Raw genomic sequence first — 25,912 nt, 5'->3', positions numbered from 1 at the left:
TTCAGAGCATTTTACCTACTGTTTTACGCCGAACTCAGAGGTCATCTGAGAAATGTAATCCCGTCCGGATGAAGACGTCTGTGTTTGCTCGCAATATGTTTTGAAAACGCATTTCTTTTCATGTTTTGGCAAACGTGATCTGCCGACAGGTCTCACTAACGCACGTTTAGACTATTGTACTTAATTCCTGAATCACATTCATTCAGATAGCCTATGGATTTTTTTCCATTCGGCGGAATAAAATAATTAAATCAAGACGAGCTGAATATCATACACTGTTAAGACTGGACAAAATGGTTAGTTAAATGGGAATAATAATACAACAGAATATTTGGAATTGGGGCAAGCAGAACATGGATTCACAAATCACAAAAAATGTAAAATTAGATAAATTAGTTAATGATATTGCGCAAATGCTCTCGGTCTCTTAAAGGTCTACGCGAATTAGAGTTTTTTTATACGACTCCGTTATACATCACGTCTCTTCTAAATACACAGAAAAAATGAATCAAATGATGCGCATTTCCCATACAGAAATGTAATATATGTCAATATATGTAAATTACATATATAATATCAGTGCCCATGTATGTCTGCTGCATATATGAAAGTATATGCAAAATTCATATATGTAACATACATAGACATATATGAAAAATATATTTCAAAATATAGCAAAAATGGCCGTTTTCATGTAAGTGCCATAGATTTTCCCATATATGGACATACATGTGAAATATATGCAAGACACATGTATACATGCATATATGTACTTATTTCCATAGTACATACTTTCACTTATATTAGGGATACAAATATGCTTCTTATATGATGCCACCATGTACTTTCACTTATATTAGGGATACAAATATGCTTCTTATATGATGCCACCATGTAGTTTCACTTATATTAGGGATACAAATATGCTTAAAATATGATGACACCATGTACTTTCACTTATATTAGGGATACAAATATGCTTCAAATATGATGACACCATGTACCTTCACTTATATTAGGGATACAAATATGCTTCAAATATGATGACACCATGTACTTTCACTTATATTAGTGGCACAACTATGTTTTTTATACAGCCTGCACATATATGTGTACTCATTCTACAGAACACACAATTCCAAGTCTTTTCAAATACAAACTTTACTCCATTTTTTTCAGCACAGACTTGACAAGTACAAACAAGTACAAACTTTTCAAGTAAAAACTTTAAATTCATTTACCATCAACTTCAGACTTTATTTTCTTTTTAAAGCCTTTTCAAAGCGCTCACTTTTTTCCCTCGGTATTACATTTTCAAACTTTTAGGCACATTTAAAACATTCCCAAACTCACTCGCTGAGGAAAAACACTCATTTTTAGTTAACATTTTTCCTGGACATTGTCAGTCTTAGCTCTGCCATCTTCCCATTCAGGTCTGTTCCAATCTGGCCAGCCGAAACGAGTGCTTTGACATAACTGCATCTGAGAAGGTACATTTTAAAGAAAAAGTTTTAGGTAAAAAAATAGACAAAACACAAAGATAAAAAAATCTTTATTGCCGTTTCTTCTAGTGCAAGTCAGTAAAATTAAGTGACTAAAGCACTATTCGGACGGGATTAGTTTTCCAAACAACGTTTGAGTTTCAACGTGTCCCCCAGGACGTCTGTGTTTTTATGTACCGATTCGGACTGGATTAAAATGAAACAGGCTATTCCAGAGATGGGAGTGTCTGTTTCATGCATTTGGGCGTTGCAGAAGAGCACGTGCTCTGGATACGCGTGTTTGTAATGTTTAATATTTTGCTTTAAATGAAAAATTATGACAGAATGTAATTTATTAATTTAATTTTAACAAATCAAAATAAAATATACAAATCCTACCAAAGTAACGTTATCCTACATGTTTTATATAACTGTCTGCTTAGAATAAACCCAAAGAAATTTAGAAATAATGATTAATAACAATTTATTATCTTTATTAATTAACATTACCATTCCGGAGTTGAACAACTTTGAACGGAGTTTCTTATAACGTTAATGATATTACAGTGGCCAGTCTTAACAGTGTTTGATATTCAGCTCGTCTTGATTTAATTATTTTATTTTGCCGAATGCGTTAAAACATCCATATCTGAATGAAGAGGACTCAGGAAATACAATATACGCGCATTAGTAAGACCTTACGGCAGATCACATTGGCCAAAACACGAAATGAACCGCGTTTTCAAAAGATATTGCGAGCAAACACAGACATTTGCATCCGGACGTGATTAAATTTCTCAGAGGACCTCTGAGTTCAGCGAAAAACAGTAGGTAAATTGCTCTGGAATTCTTACGGAGGTCGTCAGAGAAAAACACAGACATGGCCGATTCGGACGGGATTAAAAACACAGAGGACCTCTGAGGAGCACGGTTTTCTCAGAGGTCCCCCTGTAAAACTAATCCCGTCCGAATAGGGCTAAAGTACGTGAATAGGCAAAGTAAGGCCACACTTAGTGCAAGCATGGCGGCCAGTTTTGCACCAATTTAATTTGCAGACGAGATAGGGTCATAGTGCCAAACACCACCCTCCATCACCTCTCATCGAAACTTTTTTTTTTACGCAGAATGTGAATTTGAACACATACATTGAAAATTCTTGAATGCAGCCCCATCTGTAGCCCCATGAATGATTGTCCATTTGTTGGCAGATATCTCCACGGGTGTGGTTCGAAAGCAGGCACTAAGCCAAAAGGGGTGACAGTAGCACAGCAGTTAAGGAACCTGGCTAGTATGCTAGCCTAGAATTTGTGAGTTTGAATCCTGGTCACCACCGTTGTGCCCTTGAGCAAGGCACTTAACCCCAAGTTGAACTTTGTAAATGTACAAACAGTTTAATAAGAAGTAGGGCTGTCACTTTTTATTTGATATTCGAATATGCATTCAAACATGACGTGAAATATCCACTATAAATAAACCATCCGGTTTTTAAAATGCCATGTGTAGCGCATTTTTTACAGTTTAACACCTCGTAATAGGGAGGAAGCTGAGAGTGAGACCGACGGCAACTGTGCGCAAGACAGGGAAGACGTGGCTCCGGCTTCTGCAGACTTTTTTTTGCTTTTTCTGTGGAAATTTTTTGGATAATTCTGCGGAATGATTTTAAATATTAAAAAAAAATGTATAAGAGAATTTAAGCCGTAAATATTACAAAATTGCATCAAAAATAATTACTTTTTAAAGGCTTACAATGAAAATAATAACACCAAACCAAACAAGTGCTCTGAATTAAATTGGACCAACACGAACCAGATAGATAGAATTATAATTTGTATATAAAATTACATATATTATTGTTTTTAGTGTTATAGCAGAATAAAAAGCTTGTGTTAAACATTTGATTCTTACGGAGAAAATATACTCTCAAACTGGCGTAATAATCAATGATGTAACATGGCTGCAACAGGCGTAGTTATATTACACACTGCCCGAAAATAGTCCCCTTGGTTACTTTCAACGGCAGAGGACTATTTTCGGGCAGTGTGTAATATCATTGCACCTCCTGCAGCCATGTTAAATCAGCAAAGTCACTGATTATTATGCCAGAATGAGAGTATAGGTCTAACCATATTTGCCTAGAAAATAGCAACTTTTAATTTCCGTCGGTCTTAGTACACAATGTAATTGCAGAGTCAAGTTTTAAATAGGAAAAATATTGAAACTCTTTGGTTATTTCTTAGCACGGTGCTAATGGTCTGATCAGATTCAATGGATTGGATCAAATATTTAACTCTAGGGGAACTGGAAAATTAGCATATTTTCAAAAAAAGTGAAATGTCCCTTTAATACATTTTCGTTATGAAATAAGCATGTATGAAGAATGTAAACCAAGGCTTTGAACCGGTTCAAGGAACGAAAACCAGAAACTTTTGATGTTTTGCAAGGAACAGAAACGAAACCAGAAACTTTCCAAAAATACATGTTCCGGAACAGAACAGTTAATTGAAAATAAAGGGTAACCGGTTAATAACGTTATTTTTTCAGTTCTTTGACAAGATTTCTGTGCAATTTGACTCTGTGAAGTTCACTTCCGGTTGTCATTGACTCAGAGAAATGAGAAGCTTGCCACCAGCAGGTAGCCTACTCAAGCCCAAGTCTCTAATGCTCAATCATAAGAGGTAAATATTGTAGGCTACCAAGTATCTCAAGATGTTTGTTTGTTTTTTTTAATACTAATTAGTGGTGTAACGGATCACAGTTGGTCAGTGATCTGTACAGATCACAACCGACAGTTCGGCTCACATGCGATTTGCGGATTAATATGCAAATTTAAATATGGTGAAAGTTGATCATTTGCACGTGTTTCAAAGACTTGCAAATGTTAACACTTAAGTGATTTTAAACAATTTAACCACAAAAGGCACTAAAATAAAAAATTCTGTACACACAGACGCACATGCATTTGAATGTGTCCGGCCCAACTCCAATTAGGGCTGTCACTTTTTATTCGATATTCAAATATTCATTCGATTTTTACAATGCAATGTAAACTTAATATTAAACAACAACAGCATTTGTCTTGTAAACGGATTTGAAATGATCATGTGCTGACTGTCGCACGTCACATAGACAACAGAGTCAAATGAGATCTGCTTAACTTAGCGGTAAGTTTAATTTTTTCTCAAATATCAAAGGGTTTGTGCACTCTATCATTAAAACCGATCAAGCAAACAGCACGCGCAGGGTTAATGTACTTGTCAATGACGGCTCACAAACGTGTGGGATAGGCTATGTATGTGTGCTTGTTGTCAAAGATATTACTTATCACAAACACGCTCAAGCGCGGGATATGTTTGCTTGTCAAGCCCATTACATCCGCTGAATTTTCCGCCGAAATCTGTGGGCGCGAAATCCGTTTGGGCTTCCTGCTGTTTAAGTTATTGTCTGTACCTGTTCTGAATAGTTTTTTTTTCATATAAGTTGTTATTTATAAGTTGATAACCTTCTGTTTCAAAAGTAAAAAAAAGTAATTCAGACAGTCCTGTTTATGACTGTCACTGTTAATAAATTTGTGATTGAATCTCCATTATGGTGGGGGTTTTTTTGATGCGCGCGGGGGGCACCTAGATATTCGAATATATTCGGATACATTGCATGATATTAGATATCCGTATGAATTTGATTTTTCTCAAAAGTGACAGCCCTAACTCCAATCAAATATGATTATCCCTATGCCCTTCAAAGATTAGAACTCTTGATGTATAAAATACATTTGGCGAATAAAGCACTGAAAAACATCTTAATTTTCACTTTATGTGGAGCGACTGTTTATGCAGCATCTTCTTCCCGAAGCGCCGTTTGGAATTCGTCCTCCGTCTGTGTGTGTGCGCGTGTGTTTAAGTGCACTTAACAAATGTAGGCATGTCAGTTATGCTGCTTACATAATTTAGCCTTTTTAATGTTCGATGACAAGATAGAGACTTAACTTATTAGTCTACATAATTTTTCTTAAGTTTAATGTCCTAATGATCAGCCTACTTATTTTTATGTCCCACAGCTGACATGGAACGTTATTAACCGGTTCGGGATTTTTATTTTTTTGTTCTAACTGGTTCAGGAACGTCAGCTTTAGGATTGAACCAAAAACCGGAAACGTTAAAATACTGTTTCTGTTCGGAATGAACCAATTGGGGAAAAAATCAGGTTCAAAGCCCTGATGTAAACTTTATATTAAACAACAAGAGCATTTGTCTTGTAAACTGATTTAAAATGATCACGTGCTGACTGTCGCATGTCACATAGACGACGGAGTGAAGTAAGATCTGCTTAACTCAGCGGTAAGTTTTATTTCTCAAATATCAATGATTTGTGTGCTCTATCATTAAAAACGGTCAAGCAAACAGCACGGACAGGGTTAATGTATATGAACGCGCGCATACATAGGGTATGTATGTGTTAGGGCTGGGCAAAAAAATGGATATTTCAATTAATAGTTTTTTTAAACGTGGTCGATTCAGATTTTTTTTTATTAATTACCCACTTGTAAACTTATGTTCACTGTTGTTTTTTTATTAATATAGTATTTGTATTAAATCTATATTCATTGAGTTGAATCGAGAATCGAGTATAAAAACAGACCCGAGAACTGGAATCGAAAATTGAATCGAGAATCGAAATCGAATCGATATGATAGCTTGTGAATCGAAATTGAATCGATCTGGAACATCTGAATCGATACCCAGCCCTAGTATGTGTGCGTGTTGTCAGTGAAGATTACTTTTCAGAAACACGCTCAAGCGCGGGATATGTGTGCTTGATTCTTCTCAAAAGTGACAGCCCTAATAAGAAGATCCTTTATAAAGACAGTATATTATGCGTATACAGACAGGAGCCATCTTAGAAAACAGTCTCGATAAGTCGAGCAATGAATGTCGTGCTATATACATTTGACACCCCTATAATCCCTCCCACTCTGAAGTGTTGCTAAACTCAATGGAAAAGCTAACCAAGCCAAAGTAAAGTGAGCTGACTCAACCTTACCTGTAGGGTACTATGCAATGGAAAAGTGCCATTAGGGTGCAAAACCCCTTTAACCATAAAACATGGTTAAAATGACGTGCTGTCTCTGATATATATAACTGCAATATAAAAACTTAAGATTTACATTACCATAACATCTTCACTCTGAAGAGTCGCCCAGCTTCTTCTAACTCAGTCAAGTCTTTTAGAGAGAGTGATAGAGGTAATGTGATTAGTAGCTACTGAATACACTACAGTTTATACATTTAGTACATTACTTAATTACTTGCCATTTACCTTTCATTCTGTACCTTGACTGGATAATCCATCCATTCGCTGACCTTTAATAAAAAATACAAAGATAAACTTAATAATTAACACCTGTCACTGGTATCAACTGGCAGAAATTCACTCTTACCATACAGCATGTGAAAGAACTCAGAAAATCACTCTGACGGGCCTACAAAAAGAGAAATAATAAAAGGGGAAAACACTGCGATTAGGCAAGGTTTAAGCAAAACATTAGTTGTAATTTTGGTTGGGTAGTATTGACTCCAGCCATGTAAAGCTATAAGTGCTTGGCCTGCTTGCAATGTCTGCTTAAACACAAACATAACTCTCTCACTAAAATAAAAGTATAACTCTTACATAAAGATAAATATAAGTCCTGTTGCCAGAAAGCTGCTTTTATATATATAATTTACATGCAGATGTTACAGTTACATTACAATGTCTGTGAAAATGTCTGTACACGTTATTTTTCTAGAATTATTTCTCAAGTGACTGTTAGGCAACATAAATGTATTGCCTTTTTTAAACAAATCGTATTTTGTAAATTATGAATTAACTGCATAAATAAGTGCCTTATTAATCACTGTTCCTTTAAGTACATGCTTCATAAGGTTAACCAGAATAATATAAACTGAAAGATTCTGAACAGTTTTGTGCATTGTGCAATAACATTAAATTAAGACATAACGTTACTTACAAAAACACCCAAGAAAAATTAAGCATCAAACCATAGTAAACTGCAAGCTACACGATTACTACGACAAAAACTTGCAAAACCTCCCAGTGTTTCCCATACATAGGCTCTACTTGGGCGCAGCGCCCAGGTAAATTGCGACCCGCCCAGGTAAAAAAAATCACTTTACGAATTTCCTTATTTTCTGAACTCGACTAGATGACCCGTGTTTTGGAGAGAGAGAGAGAGAGAGAGAGAGCGCGAGAGAGAGGTGGGGGCGGGTGACCGTGAAGATGATGCACGCGTCATAAACTCATCATCCAGCGCGGCAAACTGGATCAACTGCAGCAGCACATACGGAGCAGCCAGGGAACACACTGCGACCAAAATGGTCGCATATGCTTATGTGCATGTGTGTTTATAGCATCTAAGTTGGCTTCATTTTGTGTGCAAGCACGTTGTGTCTCTCCCGTTGAGTGTCCGTTCACGTGCTCTCTGTTTCTCAATGAATTGGGCGCGACGTGAAGCAACCTCAGTGTCACATTGTATCCTTTCATGTTTCTGAACTTGAGCAGAGTTTTACCATTAGAGGTCTTTCTTCACTGAGGACGCGGGACCCGTATCCTTTCATGTTTCTGAACTTGAGCAGAGTTTTACCATTAGAGGTCTTTCTTCACTGAGGACGCGGGACCCGTACGGTTCCGGGTTTATATTTTAAATGGTCAGATGGGTCCGGGTCGGTCCTAGTTCATTACTTCGGGTCCCAAGTCTGATTAATATTGTGTGTAAAACCCGAGTCGATCGGAGAACGGCCGTGAGCGCTACCGCGCTAAAGCTCGAGTGCTGTTTTAGCGTGCCTCCGGTTTCTATGGCGATAACAACTGGCTCTTGTCACGACCACGCGCCGCTTCATTTTCTTTATCCCATTTTTTAATAATCTTACTATTAATAGATAATATCTTTACTAAAATCTAAACAGTTTGCACAGAGATTGTAGCAAAAAGCAGTGTTAATACTAAATGAGCAAAGCTCTAGCTGACTCAGGATATAAAAAACGTAAAGCTGTAATGTAAAGTCTGTCATTGGGACAGCAAGTAGACTTTTATATCTGAAATAATTAGTGGATTAAGCTTTTTTTAATCGGCAAAAGAGAAATAGAAAGCAGAAGCAGTAAAAGTGCTTATAGAAGTTATTAACATTATAACATCAGTCACATTTATAATCTATAGACCTGCACTGTCTATATAGGCTATAGTATTCATAGTATTGTATATAATTGAGTTTGATAAAAGGGGTCATCAAATTGCTTCATATATCAGTGCAAAAACATAAAGTGTTTTCGTGGTGCTTTGACAAACAGTGTCAGCTTTGTTTATGGCAAAAAAAGTTTGGGGTGGTTAGATTAATAAACTATAATGTGAAATTAATATGAATGTTTTATAAATCAAAGTATTGTGTTGTGTCACACATTATTAGTTCTTTGTTACATGTATAGTAGACCATTTTTTGTCGGTGGATAATAATGATTGCCCTTTTCACCAGCTACCACCACAAGTAAATTTCAGATCTGTGGGAAACACTGCCTCCCTAACAGTAATGACTAATTAGGCTGTAACAAACTAGACAACAAGAAACCTATGCAAAATATATTAAATATTTAAAACTTCTAAAACCCCGCTGTGCTGTTGTCATCATCTCAGTCCTGTCAGATTTTCCGGTCATTTTTGTTCTTCTGCGCTTTTGGCCTGAGTGGCGGTTGGCAACTGAAGGGTAATTAGCGCCTCCTACTGGACTGGGTGTAGAGCATTCAATAGGCAGTGGAGGAAATTTTTATTATATGCTATGTTCTTTTGACTATTTATTGTTAATTAAGCAATACATTTAACACAATTTTATGATAATAATAATATGTAAATTCGCTAAACAAACACTATACTAAAAGATATAAAAGCAACCAATTAAATAACATTAGGTTAATTATTTATTTATTAATTAACTTTACCAATCCCCACACAAATAAAATAAAAAACTAAAATAAACTTAAATAATAAAATAGATTTGTGATTATTAATAATAATCATATCAACTTATCACTGTTTGTTAATATACACAGACTTAGTTGGCAGTTTTCTGACTAAAGAAGTCATTTTTGTTAAAAGTAATTAAAATAGCTGTTGATTCCCCATAATGATCATACATTTCAAATCTTCTTGAACACTCACTTACATATTTAAAGATGATCTGACCAGATAATTTTTACTTGCTGTATTAAGTGGGATTTTTATGGAGAATAGGCTATTTGACCGTTTAACCCACGTGGACTGAACAAGAAAACGTATGCTTTCACGGAGTCCGTGTATGACATCTCCTTTATTTAGTTTTACATATTTTTATTTATATGCATTTAATAATACCGTAAGATCACAATGTATACACTGTAAAAAATGATTCAGTGTCTTTGTAAATGTAGTCTATCTAAAATAAATGATTAAAGTAACTTAATAAAATCTTTTAATGTCAGTTATGTGATTTTTTTTTAGTTAGACAAACCAAAATTATTGACTAGAAATAGATATTTTTTTAAAATGTACATAATTTATTTGATGTATACGCCTTAATAATATAAGTATTTAATTTACAGATTATTTTAATCAATATATTTGATAATGTCAGAATTATATATTTAAGTTTTTAAACCTGTAATAATTGCTTTCTTCAAATTAATATTATTTGTATTTAACATCAACTTATAAAAATTTACGTTTTACGCCTAACTTGAACTATGGTTTAATTACTATTTTTACAATCATATTATTTGAGTAAATGTAGGCAAAAAAATAAAATAAGAAGTAGAACAAATGTTAATTTTAAAAAATCCCATATAGCCAACAGGTTTTAATCAGCAACAGAGAAACTGCGCCTTTTGCCTATGACAAACACCTCAGAAACCTTGAATTGAATATTTACACTTACAACATGATTTTATTTACTTACTACAAAATATAATACATTATACAAATTTATTTAACATCATTGCACACTTTATATCGAGTTTCATACCATGTAAAGGAAAACATGATAATATAAAAAGTACAGTAATTCAGAAAAGCGCATTACAACCATGTTCAAGCTATTAAAAACGTTCAGATGCAAAAATGAACTAAATGTACATTTAGATAAACTAGTTAATGATATTGCGCAAATGCTCTCGGTTTCTTCAAAGGTCTTCGCGAATTATTTTGTTATAAGACTTCGTTATCATCACGTCTCTTCTACTGTAAGTGTACACAAAAAAAATAAGACGAATGATCCGCGTTTAAGTCAGATTTTTATGAAGAATATTTTACTGTTTATGTAACTGGCAAAAGAAAACTTCGCCAACCAAATGTTTGTCAAAAAGCTTGCATGTGACATCAAAGTACTGCCAAAGCACCGAGAATCCCTGTCATGTTACTTCAATATCATATAGTATGCTTAAAGCTTAAAGTCGAGCACACATTGTCGTAGTATGCCCTACTTGAAACACGACTGCCCTCTACAGGTTTTTTATTTCCTGCGTCCCCCACCGAATCCCCCTTCTGCGGGATCTCGCAGAATTTCGGAAGTGCTCGCGGCATTCTGCTTTCAGAGACGCGCATTTTTAAAGGCCACATCTGTAAAGGTGTCACATTTATAAAAAGTTATAAAGTAAACAGTTTTGTACATGGAATTTACAGACGATTATCAAATCATGAAAACTACCAAAACTGCTTACTGGGTTTATACTGGTTTCTTTTTTCTTTGTTGATAGGGAGGAACAGGTGAACAAAATATACCATTCAGTCAGGCTGACCACAGAATAGATGAAGACCATTCTGACACTGATAGTCAACAAAGCCAGGCCAGACATTACCATACCCTCCAAGAGATCTATAAAAGACCAAAGCCTAACAGGGAAGCAGTTGCTCAACTACTTGACCTTGAGGTTGATGCTCGGAGAGCCTTCATCAATCCCGACTGTTTGAAGGATCAGGACAGACCTTCAAAGATACTGCAAGCTTACCCCTGTTTCAGAGAACTACATCATGTAAGTAATATATCTCATAATATATTCTAGTTCCTAGTGACTTCATTTGTTTTTACAAATAGATATGTGTGGGATTATTTCAGGTGATGGATGAACTTGGCCGAATCCTTGACAAAGGAAACCCCAGATTTATCACAAAATTAAAGGCCCGTTGGGAGAGCTTTTACAACAAAGCTCAGTTCTATGGGGTTTACAAAAAGGATTTGAAGCCACCAGTGACACTAGATGGAGGTAAACTACCTGCCTTAACTATTTTTTTTTTCACATTTGAAGTCAAGTAGTAAAATTTAACTTGCCCGACAGTGTCATACCCAGATAGCACACGTACGTCTCAGATACGTCTTGTAAAGATCTTTACATCTGCTGACGATCGTCTTTGAATAATACGTCTTCCATATCTCTACAAGACGTATTTAAGATCTTAAAAAAAATTCTAAATCCTACCTGCCTGCAATGCATCTCCGTTTGGTCTTGAATCCGATCAAACGCAGACGAATCAGCAAAGACCTCCAACTCATTTCATTTTTTAAATAAATGTCTTGTTTAATTGTTTAAAAAATATAGTCAACATGTTTTTAAGGGTTGGCATTAATTTTGAAACAAAAAATATAATTAAATATAATTAATAAAAGCCCATATCACGTATAATAAAAAACAATGTAGACATTTTGCGTTTAATCCAAAACGTTAAAAAGGCACTTACCGTAGATAAAGCACCATGCACAAGAAAAGGTGATCTCATACTCTTTCTGACTACAAAATATTAACAAATACAAAACACACAAGAACATCATTGCCAACAGCCACTGCCCCTCTGACTGTTTTATCAGTCTGAAATGAAAAAAGTTATACATTTAATTAAATAAAACAATTGCCAACAAGCTGATTATCTTAAGGTGACCCTGCTTACTGCAATTCCTGCTTATTATAATTACTGGGTGTGACTCACATTAAGTGTGTTTGTCAACAGTTATATATCTAAGCTTGAAACTTTTGATAGTTTTTGACCCCACGCCATCCATTGAAATTGTGTAACACAACTTGCATTTTCACAACATTTAGTTTTAAAAATCATCTGAACAAACTCTGAGCAAACCAAAGGTGATATTGAGAATGTTTATATAGATGAAGAAACCTCATAAAAAATTGAAAACACAATACACAATCATTTGACCAGGTTTAATCCAGCATCACAGCATGAATTATATTGACTAGTTTGTTTACCAAATTTGAATAAAATGTTTAACCTATGTGTTAATATGATTACAGCCACAGTGTAACAAAATACTGCAAAGCTATTGATCACGTTCTCATTACATTACTTCACAAGACCCAAAGCTGATCAGGACACTTTAAGAGCACTGTAACGTAGTAACTGCTGAAAGAACCATGTAATACTGTGAATATAATGACAAACTGTTCCATAACACTTAGATGTGACTTTAATTACAATACAACATACTCTTTCTCATACTCAGGGTTTTTAAACTGTGGGTGAAGACCCACTTGTGGGTCGCACCGTAAGATAGTGAGTGTTGCATTGTAGTGATGGTTTGTCCAATTAATTATTAGCAATGGTTTTGATATACTATAAGATTACACCTGTCTAAAGCCCATAATACACGGCACGATTTTTGGCTGTCCCAGATAAAAGATTACCAATAGTGAAACAATCGTGGAGATTTCTGTGATCGTGGCTCTTAATTGGTGGTCCTATCTCATACAGTGTGAGAGGTTTAAAGACGTCTGTTTTCCCAGTCCTGGGACCAAAGACACCTACGATAGTTTTATGACAGTGTAAGAAGTTCAGCATGATCATCGCACATCAACAATGTGTTTGCTTCTACGACCTGCATACCTGTATTTGTTTACCACTAGCGCATGTTGATGACGGATGTCGCAGCTTCAGATGCAATAGGTGTCTTCATCGACAGTCTACTGCTGAAGTTTAAACAATCCTTGTCACACAGTGTGATAAGGTCTTATTGGATTGCAAAAATCCTGCTGTGTATCCTGGGCTTAATATGTTGTGGAATGAAAAGTTTGGAAACTGCTTAACACAAAGTCTCATTTAAAGTTTATAAGAACTTTTGCAATAGACCGACACTAAACGAAACTGATGGCAGATGAGGTGTTGGGATGACAATGGGCCAGAGTTGAATCTGTGCATCTTAGCAGATCACAGGCAGGTTTCTCCTGAAGTGCTGCATTAAGAAAAGAAAGGAAAAGATGTTAGAACATTTTTAAGGAAATTTAAATAATTCTCACAATCAATATTGGACTATAAACAATAAATTATTACCAATGCAATAACATGCAAACAGACCTGTCAACCACCTTAATAATAGATACTACGCGGTAGGCATGGGCTGGTTACCAGTTTTAAGGTACACCGTGGTTTTAAACAGTCAAGGTTACAAAACCACTAAAATGGTCTGTGATTGATTTGATGTTTACATGTAATATACATTTCGAAAATATTATATATAATATAATTTAAAGGCTTTATTTTTACCTGCCATTTAAAAATAAAAAAAATTAGTGTAGCAATGGGAATACCGCAACACTGTGAAACCGTGGTATTTTTGCTAAAGGTAATCATACCGCCAGAATCTTATACTGGCCCATGCCTACTAAGCGGTTGTACCATGTGTTAGAAACATCAAGATTCTCAAATTTTTAGGGCTAGCGCAATACCACAGTTTTGGCTATTCTTCATGTTCTCCAGGGCAGTTATTTTGCCCCAGTGACAGAAACAGCGACAGTAATCAAATAATTCATTACCTTATCTACATGTGGGTAGAGGCCCACAGGTGAAGGAAGATTTTTGGCCTGCACTTTCACAGCTGGTAAACATGGATTGTGGTGGGCTAGTGACAGAATGAAGAAGATCAGTTTAAAATGTGCTTTACAACCAGAGGTTGCATTATTTTGACAGACAAGGGCTGTAAGAAAATTGTCAAAATCAATAATAATATGAGCCAACAGCCAAACAATAACAACTAAACTCAATCAACTATCTTAATCTGCCTGAACTCAAATCTTGTGGTCTATAAAGTGGGAGTTTATCTGTGTGTAATTCAACCATCATGTTAGACTGAAGGAATTGCAGTTATCATTAGATTTCCAGACAGCACTGGACAAATGACTTCTCACACTCAGTGTGACTTGAGACAAAGGATAAACAAAGACATTGCGTATGTTTACATGCACATAATAAGAGGACAATTATCTTATTATGATATTATAAAAATCAGCTTATTACATTAACATGTTTCAAGCGTTTTAATTTACTTTTATTTGTGAAGTTTATCTATCACAGGTGGAGACATACGCACATACGAAACGGCAAAAAAGACGTTAAAATCTGGTTTAAGAGCAAAAAACTACCTGTGCCAATCAGTTTTTGCCATTTATGGGCTTTACCCTATAAAAGAAAACCATTTTATGCATTTAAATGACCTTACACGTAATCAGTTTATTAAGCGTTTAGACTATGTAGACACACTCACTGTGCACTAAAATTAAAAAAATTGGTTAACACGACCACTCGTGGTGGCTTCACTCAGAGGTTGGAGAAGACAACCGGTGGACTAAACATCAAGCCTCTGCACGATTCAGGTAAGTGGAATAAAATACATTGTAAATAAACATTGTTAAAACAGATTGTGAAGTCATTCATTCAAAACTTGCTATGACCTAAGCCTAAATGACTTATTTTCTTTTTAGAATTAAGACAACCTTAGCAGGAGAGCCCCAGCAGTAACTTTCTCTCAAGCAGATGAGCAATAAGTTGCTTTGTATGAACACCGCCCTAACAATCAAGGTAAAAGAGCATTAAACATTAAAGGTATTGCGGAGAATTTAGGTTTTCCGGGTGGATCATCAAGACTATTGGTCCTCCTAGTTGTCAATCTGGAGTGTTGCGCAATTGCATTTTTTTAAAAAGCGGAGACGGCGATTTTTTTTTTAAATTCGAGAAAATCCTCCGCTACACCTTTAAGTGGAACATTTATATAGCATGCTGCTTATAGCTAGTGAGAAAGATAATCTAATTGATCTACCATGCATATCCTTCAAATAACTTAACAGAACAACTGAACATGTATAATATAATTTAATATGTACATTATTAATAATAATTGTTAATAATATTTAATATTTGTGAAATTATATACTTGTATAAACATTGCAAATATAATGAATTCACATTACCTGTTTTTAGGTAAACAGATTATCCATCAGTGGGTGACTCAAGGTCGGCTCTGTAAATACTGTAATCTGCATGTTTCCGAGCACACGTTTACCAGGACACACTAATATTAAACAGAAAAACAACATAAAAACACAAACAAATTTTAGGTAACAGTTAAATTAAATAAGGTTTTCATTTTCAATCAATATAAAAGAAATAAACGCAATAAAAAACAATGTCAGTGACGTAATAAATATGTGTAAATTTACACGCATCATTTATTAACCATTATAAAAAAATCCAGCAATATTATTAAACTTTGGTTATTTGTTATTATCCCTGCATTCAAATGGTGGCAGGTTGGAGCAGGAAGTTAACCCTTCTGTCACGCAAACGCAAGCTGGTCGCGAGCATAGACAGTGGTCGTGAGGCCATTCGTACGTCACGTGAGCGCCATTTTCATCATATGACCGTTTTCCCTCAGGCACACTTCAACATTTTCTTCGCATTTAACATCATTATTAACATGTAAATAATATAATTCGTAAACATAACGTTTATGTTAATTTATAATGTTTTTTTTTTTTAATTGTTGGCTTTAAGTTAATTTGTCTGTCAGACTCAGTTTGTTCGTGTTGGTAAGTAACTTAACGTACGTTATTAACGTTACGCTAGCCTTTTGTCATGTACGTGTTGTTAGAAACTGATAAAAATACGAATTAATTCACAGATATAAATAACTTTATAGCTAATACAACTGATAAAATATATTAACTTAATTATCAAACCACTTCGCTATAAAACTTTAAGGCTTCTTGTGAATACCGGTCGTTTACATAACGTTAACTTACTCCAAGCAAGTCGGGCGGGAAGATTGATACATTTTATAACTCAAGTAACTTTAAGTTAAACAGGGGCTGGTCTAGGCTAACTTAGCAAATGTTTACCCCACCACCGCTGAGAAAACGGTTACATGTTCAACGTGCCTTGCCTTCAGGATTTGCAGCTCGATTTTGGCTTGCATTGATAAACGTTACAAACAAACAAACCAAAAAAAAGAATGATCATATACGACAATCAATCTTTAGATCCACTACATGCATAACATAATGTTGGTTACTTACCTCTACTGACGAAACTCCTTCGTCAGCGTTGTAACTTCACATGTTGGTTTTGGTAAATCACACGAGGCCAAAGATCGAGGTGAAAAAGAGAAATAAATCGTTCTGCGATCGTTTAACGCGATGAGACACGAAGCCTTAAAAACCACAGGCTACTCCAGCCCAAAGATTAGTGTAGCCCTTGTGTCCGGCTTCACGTGGCTTAGCGTTAACCAGTATGACATCACAGTACCGCGTGATTACACTGTTTCGTGGGCTTTTGAATCACTCTCGCGGTACTTCAATGTCTGCGCATGTCTGCATGAAGTCAACCACTGTAACAGTGCTTGTAACAGGGGTAGTGTTTGTGCGCTCAGTGATTTAGGGTGTTACAAAAAAATATTATTACATTAATATTATCAATTAGTATTGTAATAAAGCTTTTTAAATGTTTGTTAATGATTAAGTGTCATTAACAAACTCTGATTTAAAACATCATATATGCTACGTAAATTTTCCTTAAATCATCAAAACATCCAAATTCAATGAAACAAAAACAACAACAATGTATTTAAGATGAGACACATTCAGCATTTATAATTTTTTTCTCTCTTTTTGTTTGACTTTGTTTTCTACAGTAGCCTGTTAACAGTAGACCAAAGGTATGATGATCAATTATAAATGCAATATGGTTGAAAGGTCAGTAAACAAACAACAAAAAGGTAATTTCTTAATAGAATGTCTATACATTTTTTGCTTTTGTTACATATTTCATACATCAAAATCATTAAACGTTAATAATTATGTATTCCAACTTGTTGCAGCTTGACAAAAATGTAGCTTGAAGGAGAAGGGACAGCTGAGTAACAAAGTCCTGGTACGCAGACGACGATACTATTACACTGACAAGAGTGTAATGATGATGGAGACACAAGCCAGAGAAAGGGGGACCAAACACCAGGCCAGAATTCTGCATGAGTCAGGTAAGCATAATGAGTTACAGCAGTGGTTCTCAACTCTGTTCATGGAGTCCCACTGCTCTGTGCATTCTGTATGTCTCTTTGATTTGACAGACTGAGGCTGCGTCCAAATATCACTTTGTGCATCCTATCGTGCATCATGTTCTGGATGTAAAGCATGAGACTTTTAATTGTATGTTAACATTTCTATGGTGTTCACTGCATTATTGTTATGCATTTTGTGAAACATCTGCAACATTGTGTTGTTTATTTAGGGACTACTGAATAAATAATACACTAAAAGCTACATACTCAAAACAAAGAGCTTTTTTACAGGAGAAAAGAATTCTGCATCTAAAAGTTTGATATAAGCAAATGATCATTTCAGAGTGTTCATTTTATTTACAGAAAAACTTAAAAATGTTAAATATAAATTAAAAGTAGTAAATAAAACACAAATACGTTTTGGTGCAAATTGCTGGCACTACCTGGATTGAAATTTTTACACATGCTAAGTGTGTCCCATCGGATGAATAATTCTACATGCACGCTTGGGATCTTCACGCCCACTAGAATACCTAGGCCAAATACAAAAAAAAAACGTAATGTAAGTAGTCTAGTGCAAAGACAACAAGTGTGAACATTTGGACACAGCCAGTTCAGTTCATGAAGATCTCTACTTATGAGCTGATGATTTGAATAAGGTGTGTTAAATAAGGAAGACTTACAAAATGTGAATAGCAGAGGACCTCAAGGAACAATGTTTAGGTACAGTTACACTGTATAAAACATTAACTAAACAGACAAATTATTTGTCATAAAAGAATGTCACCTGCATTTTAGTTTCAAGCATTTTTCCACAATGAAGCCAAACTGGCAGAAAATAAGCTTCTGCTTTGCATCTGACATCAATTCAGAAACCTGCAAAAATAATTACAAGAGAATGAAGAATGTTTAAAATATACATAGAAATAAGCTCTAAGGAGCGGCATGGTTTACAGTAAAATTATGGGGTACTCACACTATGCATACTGTATCATACCAAAGTATGTTTTACCTCCAAAGTTTGGTGTTACTAGTGTGAGCGCTCCGTACCCTACTACACTTGGTCTCTGCAACAGTCCAGTTTAGTTCATGATAGGGGGGCATATTTTGAAACATAAATATTTTCAAATTATTTGCGACCCTTACAAAGACACTAATTTCCCACAGCCAGCAACAGCACAATGTTTGTCTGACATCACAACCCAGTCTCACCCCATTTCGTCAATATTTGACGACACTTGACCATTCGTCATATGTTGACGTGAAGGGTATACCTTTCGCGTCATTTTTTGACGAACTGGGGACTTCAATACTATTACGTCCGTTGCATTCTCTTTCCTATTTTATTACCATTTGCGCGTCGGTTTAGGGTTAGATTTACATAATGACATCCCTACCCAAACCTAACTCTAACCCCAACGCCAGGTGACAACTGTTTCTAACCCCAACGCCAGGTGACAACTGTTTAATTTCGCGTAGACTGTTTAATTTCGCGTAATCTAACCCTAAACCGACGCGCAAATGGTAATAAAATAGGAAAGAGAATGCAACGGACGTAATAGTATTGAAGTCCCCAGTTCGTCAAAAAATGACGCGAAAGGTATACCCTTCACGTCAACATATGACGAATGGTCAAGTGTCGTCAAATATTGACGAAATGGGGTGAGACTGTGTTAGACATCACAATCTTACTGTTATTACAACTTTATGATTGTCAACAACTACTACTTTAGACTGAACACCAGTGGGCGGAGCCAATGATATAATGATGTGCTGTGTCTTTCTGTGGGGGAGGTCAAATGAAAATTAATTTAGCTAGTGACATCACTACTCCAGCCATTTTACATTTGTAAAAGAAGAATGCTGTCTGCGATTCACTTATGTTTCCATGATTGCAAAAACCTTTATCGAAGTACATATACAATTGTTTAAGTGTCATAATTAAAACATGCCTAAATTGGCAGTGACCCTGGCTTAAGTCGATACAAAACTCAAGTGCAAATCATGACACTCATATTAACTGTAGTTTTGCAAATTATTGTAACACCGATATCAGATATGAATAGTGTCTTATGTAAATATAAAAAGAGCAGAACAAAAAATGAATATAGTAAAAAAAATGTGATCTGTGCATTAAGATTTGCATTGTAAATGCAGTCTTATTGTTACGAAAAAACTTGGTTATTGCTGGAATCATGAATGGTCTGAATAGGATTTGAGTTTGTTTACTTGTGAAACTTACCTGCACCACCATTTACAGATCCAGTGGGTGCAGATCATCATACAGATGGTTCAAGTGTGGATCCACCTAATATTCAAGGTAAAAGAGCATTTGTTCACAGCATTATCTAAGAAAACATATCACTAGATATTACATATTAGATGTTAATGTCTGACTCTGATCCATACGAAACAGATTTTCTGTCCTGGGACACTTGGCTAACCATCAAGAAAGAACACAGTAGGTTAACAAGAATCTGACCTCACGTTTGATCATTACAAAATTATTGCAGTACATTACACATTTAAGGACTGTTATTCCTCTGGCTGATTTAAAAATACCCAAAAGTTCTTAAAAAGAAGCAGCCCTAGTTATTTTGGCTTGTTAAACATAAACTATATAGACATAACTATTGCGACACCTCCTTCTAATAAACAGGTTTAAATACTTTACTTATGTCCATGAGCACAAATCTTAATGCTACAGCATATGATATGATATTCTAGAAAAACCGTTTGATGCTAAATTTATAGCAAGAGTTTTGGCAGGGCCCTTTTCAATACCAACTTAAGAATGACCCTACAAACAAAGTATGGTTCAAACAGAAAATTAGTGATTCAGTCTGGTGTGGAAGAACTTTGACTGGTCTGAATAAACCCCAGACCTTAACTCAAAGGTTTTTAGCCAAAAACTCATCACCTAAACCTATCAATGACTTGTACAAGAAGCTGTAGTCATTTTGGAACAGAAAAAGGCACTTACAAAACTGTTGCAACAAAAATCAAAACAAAATTCTTTGTAGTGGTATTATATGGTATAGCATTTATATTTGTTTTGATTGGACATACTGGAATAAATAAACATGTTTATTAGAATGAGGCCTCCCAATACTTTTGTCTAGTGTATTTGTCACAGAAAGGGTAACGCAATCCTTAGAGTGTGCTTCTTTGTAAATGTGACAAATGAAAATGACCTGATCCATCATTTCCAGCTCCAGTGGGCATCCTTTATCCATCCAGACCCTCATACAGATGGTTGGAGTTTTGATTACAGTTTTTCTGAATTGCTAAAACACTAAACCCCAATCTCTGAACCAAATTCATAGTGGCCTAAACACATTTTTCAAATCATGCACTCTTTTTGCAAAACCCTAAACACAAACTTCTCACTAAAACACACATTTCACACTGCAATGCACTTGTTTTATAAATGCTAAACACAGGCAGGCAAAAGTTGAACACAACTACAACACAGTTGTCATCGAGTAAACACAACAACTCAAAATTCTACACACCTTTATCTAAAGGTATTTTTTAGCAATTGTTTGGACTGGAAACAGTCTGAGAGGCAGATGAAGAGTATGAGGAAGAAAAGGACACCAGAGATGATGCAATTGGCAAAATTTGCAGTTGGATTGCTGACTTTTTACAAAATACAAGTGCTGCTTACAGTAATATTGAAAACTTACAATTACTTGCAGTACTTACAGTAAAGTATTCGCTATATTCACTGAACTAAACTTGTGATTACAGTAATAGAGATTTTTAACAGTATTTGTCAAGTGTGTTGTTATGTACAATAAACATGTATTTTTCTGTAAGCAGATCTCCTGGATGTTGTGTTTTCCATTTTTTAAGGTAGTGTCTAATGGATGCTTGTAGTGTTTTATATTATAGACTTATGTGTGTATGATTTGAAAGCTTAGTTTGATTTTGAGTACAAGTGAAATGGTTTTGAAGCAATTGTTTGATTTTGCTAGAAGAGTCAGGGGTTCTGTGAATTTTGTTTAAAATTGGGATTTGTGTTTAAGGTTTTGAGAAAATGAGTGATGGTTTCAAAAAATGTGTTTTAGCAATTCAGAAAAACTGTAACCTAAAGTACCATGCAAGGTAAGAGAGCATTTGTTGACATAATTAGGAAGAAAACATAAACGCATTGTTCATGGCATTTAAATACAACATAACACTGTTTAATACTACCTTTTCTGTTCAATCCATAGAGCACTCATTTTCCCTCTTGAGACCATGGTGTGACCTGCAAGGTCGAATGGAGAGTAAGTTGCCTAAAAAAAATAAAAAAATAAATGTATTTAAAATCGTCATTAGCTAAACCAGTGGTTTTCAAACTGGGGGCCGGGGCCCCCAGGGGGGCCGCGAGATGGTGCCAGGGGGGCCCCAGTTTTATGACATTTTATGAAATACATTAATTTTTCATGAATTCTGTGTAATTAAACCTAAAAATATAAGGCTATTAACCAAAAGCACTATTTTTGTGTAGTTTAATGTTTTTATTTATTAAAATGTTGAGTTTTGGAACAGTTTTTTATCACAAATTTTCTTTGGGGGGCCGTGAAGGAATGCACCGTACACAAGGGAGGCCACACGCTGAAAAAGTTTGGGAACCACTGAGCTAAACATCAACATGTCTGAGGCAGATGCAGGTCTGATAATCTGTCCAACATTCAAAACCTCACAGTATATACAGTCTTGAGTACTGTTTTAAATCAATGTATACATATGCTCATTATGAATTTTAATAAAAAATACTAAATGTATATAAAAAGCCTCAATTCAATTATTTTTTTGATATTGCAGCGGTAAACGAGACAATCTTGGAGTCACCTGCATTCACTGGTCCAGTTGTTAGTCCAATTACAGATGGAGATTATAGAAGAGGATGATGTCTTTTCTCCAACATCTTTCAAGACTGATAAAAGATCTAGACAGGCTCAAACAAAAGTTAACAGACAGAGGGGCTTATATAGAGAATGCTAAGAACCATTTTATCCGTCAAACTTTTTACCAATTATTGTAAACATAAACAATATTATAGGGCTTAATTTGTTTTAACATTACTTCAATGTACTGTATCTGTTTAAGGTGAGCAGCTACACATAAAAGAAGAAGATGGAGAATCTGCCCAGAGGTGTTAACCAGCAATGCAGCTATACAACTAAATTGATGCAGGCTGAAACAATGTGTGTATGTTATGTCCAAATGTTGTTATGTTCAAATGTTTTACAATATACTTAAACAGGTGGACCTGTCATTATTGCATTAGTCAAGTACAACTGAGTAGGTTAAGTTTACATATCAACGTCAATAAATATATAAATAAATATCAGTCTTGACAGCAAACATAATCATGTTAAATAAAATAATAATTACAGCTTTTTAAGAAATTTACACGGGCTCAAACTATCAGTGAAATTAACTATCAAAAACCTAAAATAACCACAGACACGTGAATAAAATATCTAACGTGAACTAGCTAGTTACTGTACATACATTGCTTATTATCAAAGAAATTTCTAGTTAACTGATCGCACACCCAGCATTATTAAAATGTATTATTACTACATACCTTAAACAAATGTTCCCTTAAATCGCCAGACCAGGACAGGTTTCTTTCTTGCCCTTCTTCTTTTGCATTGCGACGTCGATATAGGTACGGTGCATGGTGTGGTGTAGCACGAATTTAACGCAAAGACGCTCATATTAATAATATACACGATATTGACGATTAATACGGATGATTTTATCTTTGTTTGACATTCTAATCAGAGTTATATTGAGGAAACAAAGAAAACATATGACATAGTTTGTAAAATTAATTTTTCCTTATTTTTGTAATGTTTCTTTTAGAATGCAGCTGCTGCAGATGAAGAATCCGTCCGTCTAGCCCACAAGGAGACGCGGAAAATCGGGAAAAGATGTTCTTTGCCCGAGGAAGCATTTGATTAATTTAAAGATATTGTGTTTCTTTGTATGTTATAGAAAAACGTTGCTTTTTTGCATACACTTGTGTAAATATGCATCTTATGAATGTTTTCCTTTGTCTAATTTTAATAAATTTTACGCAATCAACTGCCTGTTTTATTGAAAATACTGTTTTAATTGTTGTCAATGATATATTGTAATAATATGTGTGTATAACTGTGTAGAATATGTAGTTTAGAGCAATTTATTTTTAATGATCTTTTAATCGTCTTTTAAAGCTCTCAGAAACATCTTAGAAAGAGCTCGATTAAAGCTCTTATAAAGATCTTTTAAAGATCTAAGAAACATCTTGGAAATATCTTGGAAATATCTTAGAAACATCTGCTAACCATCATTCTAAATATCAAGCGTCTTGAAAAGATCTTAAAAGCGTCTTCAAAACGGCTGGGCTCGTACGTCTCAGATACGTAATTCATATGGGCAAACGACCTTTATAATACGTTTTCCAGACGGAATGGAAATCTGAGTGATTACCTCGCAGATATGTATCTGAGACGTACGTGTGCTATCTGGGTAGACTACCATTCAAAAGATTCAGAAAGGTACATTTTTAAAAAGACATTTCTTCTCACCAGGGCTGCATTTATTTGATCCCAAATACAGCAAAACGGTAATACTGCAATTGTACTTCAATTTAAATAACTTTTCTATGTGAATATAGTGAAATGTAATTTATTTCTGTGATCAAAGCTCATCATTACTCCAGTGTTCAGTGTCACATGATCCTCCAGAAATTATTCTAATATGATGATTTGCTTCTAAAATTTCGAATTATTATCAGTATGGAAAATTATTCTGTACAATTTTTTTCAGTATTCTGTGATGCATTTAACCCGAAATACAAAGCTTTAAAATTATACATTGTACTATTTTTTAATACTTTAATTCAGCAAGGACAAATTAAATTGTTAAAAAGTACCAGTGTAGGCATTTATAATGTTCTTTTAAACTTTATATTCATCAAAGAATCCTAAAAGAATGGTACAGTTGTTTGCAATACTGATATTAAAAATTAATGTTAATAAATATTATAAAACTGTTAGTTACAATCCTTGATTCTGATTGGTCAATATCTGTGCTTTATTCACAATAAAACACGGCTATGACCGCTTCACCCAACGGTTCTATTTAGTTTGAGAATGGTTTGCTGTTTTGATTTGAGCTTTCATGCATATTACACATTGAAACACATTTTTGTTCATGGTCAGGGACTATTTTTTTCTAGCAGAAGGAATGCTTTCATTGATTTAATTTCAGGAAAGTTGCACTAATAAATTTTTTTTTACTTTAACATTGTGTGGTAAACTTTTTATAAAAGCAATAAGGTACTCGAGGCAAGTGATGTATCGTAAATAAGTAACGGCTGAAGGGCGTTGCTAAGCATGATGCCTCTCGTACCATATTGCTTACATACATGTTACTAATATGCAGCATATCAGAAAGATTTCTGATGCCTCATGTGACACTGAAGACTGGAGACATTACGCTAAAAAAGTAACTGCGCATCATGGCAATAAATTGCAATTTCAGATAAATTAATAAAGAAAGCTTTCAAGAATTAGGAGGCAAAGTGAAAATCTTAAAAGCATAGTTCAACCAAAAAAGAAAATTCTGTCATTATTTACTCACACTCAAGTTGTTCTAAACTTGTTTGTGTTTATTTCTTCTGATGAGCACAAATGAAGATCTTTCCAAGAAATACTGTGGAAGTCAATGGGGTCGATCAGCTGTTTAATTACAAACATTCTTCAAAATATATTAGAAAATATAGCCTCAGAAAATCCGGATTCCTTTCTCAAGGGGAGACAACTCTTCAGTCAAATCCTGATCGTGTCAGAGGACAACTGCATGTTGGCTGTTGGTACTACACCTGTTACAACTTTTCCACAAGAAGACCTCCATGAAGGTGTGCTCTACCTAATGGCATACTATTATGCACTTCATCTTGTGTATCCAAAGTGCGTTACAACTTTACTATCTGTACTTCAGACAGAAGTCATGTTAGATGCAATTCATGGTCGTGATGCAACGTCCTCCTACAAAAAAGCTATTTTGGAGTGGAATATTTTTTTGGGCAGTGGTGAAA

At 35.0% G+C, this 25,912-nt stretch overlaps 4 long non-coding RNA genes across 4 annotated transcripts; 1 reads left to right on the top strand and 3 right to left on the bottom strand.

The window, feature by feature from the left end:
* Positions 1–1,143: 1,143 nt before the first annotated feature.
* Positions 1,144–9,211, bottom strand: LOC135783762 (uncharacterized). The gene is made up of 5 exons (XR_010545771.1): positions 9,126–9,211; positions 6,916–6,957; positions 6,795–6,838; positions 6,648–6,699; positions 1,144–1,482 (listed from the first exon to the last, which is right to left on the bottom strand). It is a non-coding gene; the product is annotated as an uncharacterized lncRNA (long non-coding RNA).
* A 3,480-nt stretch (positions 9,212–12,691) lies between these two features.
* On the bottom strand, positions 12,692–17,131 carry LOC135783595 (uncharacterized). Its single transcript, XR_010545708.2, has 4 exons — positions 16,847–17,131; positions 15,743–15,843; positions 14,312–14,397; positions 12,692–13,731 (listed from the first exon to the last, which is right to left on the bottom strand). It is a non-coding gene; the product is annotated as an uncharacterized lncRNA (long non-coding RNA).
* LOC135783596 (uncharacterized) lies at positions 16,227–21,088 on the top strand. Its single transcript, XR_010545709.2, has 5 exons — positions 16,227–16,360; positions 17,461–17,805; positions 20,087–20,146; positions 20,243–20,287; positions 21,039–21,088. It is a non-coding gene; the product is annotated as an uncharacterized lncRNA (long non-coding RNA).
* On the bottom strand, positions 17,661–21,095 carry LOC135783597 (uncharacterized). Its single transcript, XR_010545710.2, has 4 exons — positions 21,021–21,095; positions 20,069–20,134; positions 18,614–18,702; positions 17,661–17,792 (listed from the first exon to the last, which is right to left on the bottom strand). It is a non-coding gene; the product is annotated as an uncharacterized lncRNA (long non-coding RNA).
* Positions 21,096–25,912: the final 4,817 nt, after the last annotated feature.

This window comes from Paramisgurnus dabryanus, chromosome 2 (assembly GCF_030506205.2).
Source record: "Paramisgurnus dabryanus chromosome 2, PD_genome_1.1, whole genome shotgun sequence".
NCBI classification, from domain to species: Eukaryota; Metazoa; Chordata; class Actinopteri; order Cypriniformes; family Cobitidae; genus Paramisgurnus; species Paramisgurnus dabryanus.
Note: the sequence above shows the minus strand (reverse complement) of the source record. Positions and strands in the feature narration are given on the sequence as shown.